This window comes from Octopus sinensis, linkage group LG11, assembly GCF_006345805.1.
Source record: "Octopus sinensis linkage group LG11, ASM634580v1, whole genome shotgun sequence".
NCBI lineage: Eukaryota > Metazoa > Mollusca > Cephalopoda > Octopoda > Octopodidae > Octopus > Octopus sinensis.
The window spans coordinates 71,688,967-71,692,339 of record NC_043007.1 but is presented as its reverse complement, the minus strand read 5'-3'; the positions used below and the strand labels follow the sequence as shown (position 1 = coordinate 71,692,339).

General features: G+C 33.7%; 1 long non-coding RNA gene across 1 annotated transcript; it reads right to left on the bottom strand.

Annotated features, from left to right (window-relative positions):
* Nucleotides 1–356: 356 nt before the first annotated feature.
* Nucleotides 357–1,673, bottom strand: LOC118765480. The gene is made up of 2 exons (XR_005001345.1): nt 877–1,673; nt 357–651 (listed from the first exon to the last, which is right to left on the bottom strand). It is a non-coding gene; the product is annotated as an uncharacterized LOC118765480 (long non-coding RNA).
* Between the last annotated feature and the right edge of the window lie 1,700 nt (nt 1,674–3,373).

Sequence of the window (3,373 nt, the reverse complement as noted above, 5' to 3'; positions counted from 1 at the left end):
ATTTCATAGCCATGAGCAAGGAACAATCTTTCCTATTACACAGTGCTTAACAATAACTAACTTTTGTGTCACCAGAATTAGTTAATTAATCATTCCCATGCATGGTTGCACTTTGAGCAGTAGTTTTCCTCCAGTATTCTATCATTTGCATGATCTATTTTCTGGAGTCTGTTGATTACCTTCTAATCATCTTAAATAATTGAAAGCTATGTAGCCAGTAGTCTTACCTTCTTCCTGTTGATGTTGGTTTAGCATATAGATAATCTGTACACTGTAAGATGCGACCAGCCAATAAGATACTTTGTTCTGTTACCATATCTCAGAGTCTGTGACGATGCACTTCTTAAGTCTTCGTCATTTCTGACATGATCAGAATTTTACACAACTTTACTCAAACATCTTTGGTGAAAGATAGGTAACATTTTGATGATTTTTGTAACTTTTCCCATCTTTTGCCTGCATGTAACACTGTTGCCATTAGCTGAACCATGATACTGTACAGGAAGATCTCTGCCACAAGTGCAAAATGTCATCATAGGAGTCCAGGTTGGCCAATAATCTTTTGTTATTCAGACTGGTTGAAATCAACAGCTTGTAGCAAGTAGAAAATATATCTCAATCAATATTTTCTGCATAAAATCTGTGCTTAACCTTTTCATTACCAACCTGGCTGAAACTGGCTCTGGCTCTTTAGTACAAATGTCTTGTTTTCATAAGTTTTGAATTCAAATCTTCCACCAAATCTTAATCACAATTTATGTTCCTAACACTAGCTTAATGATAATGAAGTTAATTCACTAAATTCTTTGTTATATTTTAAATAATTGAAAGAAACACAGAGCATCTCAAAATAAATACAGTAACGAAAGGGTTAACAGTCTTTCTACATTACCTTAAATATTTAAATTCTCCACTTTCAAAGAAATCAGCAACAATGAATATCTATTTAAGCATATGTTTACATTTCCTGATAAAAAATGATCTGTCATCTAAGTAATAACCAGAGAATGCTTAACAACCTGAAGTAACACAGAAGCGGGCTGTTCTTACTGTGTTTCAATAGACAGTAGGGTGCTCACTTGTCTCTGTGTCAATGATAACAGCATTGTGGTTTGTAATTCCCTCATGCTTGAGGAGACTAGCACTGTGTGAACACTAGCATGAAGGGCTATGTAGACAGTTACTCTGCTCTCTAGATGAAGTTGAGTTTTGAGCATTTAGCTCTGACACAACAAATTTCAGCTTGAGTAAGAGCCACTATCTCTAGCTGCAGGGATGGTATCACTGCTCTCACATGCACAGACAATAAGGGCAAAAAAATAAAATTCTGCTATCATGTCTGCTAACTCTTTAAATGTTCGGCAAAAGAAGTGCCCTTGCTTGATGCAAAAGAATGCTATTCATTTGTAAAGAGTGGCTGGAAAAGTAACTGGGGAAGCTCCAAACTTAAAATTAAGGTGTCATTACAAAATAATGGTCAAGCACTCAAAGTCTTGGCAATGTCCAGAACAGCCCTGTCATTATAGATCTAATATGCAACCTAGATAAGTTCAAAATATATTAATTTCAAGTAGAAATGTTGATCAATAATAAATTAATGAATTATTGTGAGAAGCTGTTTCAAGGTCACCCATATGTAAAATATTTCATTTTGCATCTTCTACCGACAACTAGAAGGCCTGTAGTGTTCAGATTATTCTATCAAATGTGATGGTTGTTTATATATATTGTTTTGAATTAATCATACATTATCTTGTAGTTTAGATATTTCAGTGATGTGATTTTTTAGTTTTAGAATGACATGGCAGGGCTGAGGTGAGAGGTGAGATCTGGTCAGTTTCAATATAAAACAGGTTAAATATTTTGGCTGGATATGGCCGGTTTGAATGCTAGAGGGTTAAATTAAATAACCTGCTAAATTAACACCAATATAAGGAAATAAACTTCTTAAATCAACAAATACATATTGTAATTAAAAAGACAGCCACAAAGCCATAGCTAAAACACAAACCCAAAAATTCTGTTAGTCTCACAGGCAACAATAATGAAAAACAAAAGAATAACAGTAACAACAAAAGGTAACAAATATTGGATTTTTACTCTTTAGCAATGTTTTGCAAGTGAAAACTTCAACATGGTTTTAGTGTGGAAAGGTTAGTAGTTGTGTATAGAGAGTAATTTGTATAGAATAAAAGTTACATGCATCCATAAATGATTTAAAACATGAAATAGTTAGGACGGAGGAAGAAGAAAAAGTAACGAGAGTGAAGCAAATAGAGAGGAAACAGAAGATAGATAGAGAGAGAGAGAGAGAGAGAAAGAAAGAGAGAGAGAGAGAAAGAAAGAGAGAGAGAGAGAAAGAGAGATGGGAGGAGGGTTTGACAATGTCTTTATTTCATGTTTTCTAATCTCTAAGACAGAACAGATATATAAAAAAAAAAAACAATTATGTACAGTTTCAATAAAGCCATTGAATAACAATATCATCATTTTAAAATCTGTTTTCCTTTGTTGTCAAGACATCAATCATCTGTTGAAACCATTTATTCTTTATTTTTTTTCCATCACTTTACTTCTGCTCTTACTAGGATTTAATATATTTTTCACCAAATAGTCACATGTAATTTTCACCAAAGTCATTCTATATTTTTATATACAAACCTGACTGGTCAAATATTCACCATAATACATGTTTGACAGTGTAGTCAATCATTCGGTATTGAGGTGTGTCTGTGTGGTAAGAAGCTTGCTTCTCAACCACTTGGTTCCTGTTCAGTCCCACCGCATGGCACCTTGAACAAGTGTCTTCTACTATAGCTTCGAGCTGAACAAAGCCTTGTGAGTGGATTTGGTAGACAGAAACTGAAAGAAGCCCACCATATATGTGTGTGTGTGTGTGTGTATGTATATATATATATATATATATATATATATATATATATATATAAGTGTGGTGAGAGCCACTGACAAGCATTAAAATGTGAAATCATTGATGATCTAGCTACGTCCACTGCTGTAGGGAACTTACCTCCCTTGTCAGTCATTAAGATAGTGCTTTTCGTGGCTATTGAGCTGTTTTTGACTCTTATTGCTAGCAATACTGGTACTGATTAGTGCCTGTTGGCACTTTAGTGACATCTATATTTCTGTATTTAGGTTGTAAAATTGCAAATAACCCACCCATATTATTTATAAATATATATACGTATGTGTATATATATACAAATATATATATGTATAAATATATATATAAATATGTATATATTTCTCTGTGTGTGTCTTTGTGTCTGTGCTTGTCTCCCCACCATTGCTTGACAACTGATGTTGGTATATTTATGTCCTTGTAACTTAGCAATTCAGCAAAAGAGACTGT